Consider the following 322-nt stretch of genomic DNA (forward strand, 5'->3'; position numbering starts at 1 on the left):
TGTGATGTTTGTGATTAAATTTTGAGTTGTTTTATATTTTGAATGTTGTGGCGGTGAATTTTATCTTGGTTGATTTTAGTTTTGGTTTTGGTTATAGTTAACACATGCAAGTTTATGTAGGTATGCAAACATGAAACATGTACGGAAAAGGCAGAAGAAAGACGGTACTATAAACTGTAAAAGCGTACCTGACAAGTCTTCTCATTCCACCACCTGAAACTTGAAAATGCATGTGAGGGCATTTCTGAAGAGTAGGAAAAGTAGAGTTCTGAGGGGTTTTCCTAACTCTATGTTGTATTTTGGTAAGTCCTTTAAAGTTTAA

Source organism: Phalaenopsis equestris, unplaced genomic scaffold (assembly GCF_001263595.1).
Source record: "Phalaenopsis equestris unplaced genomic scaffold, ASM126359v1 Scaffold201701, whole genome shotgun sequence".
NCBI classification, from domain to species: domain Eukaryota; kingdom Viridiplantae; phylum Streptophyta; class Magnoliopsida; order Asparagales; family Orchidaceae; genus Phalaenopsis; species Phalaenopsis equestris.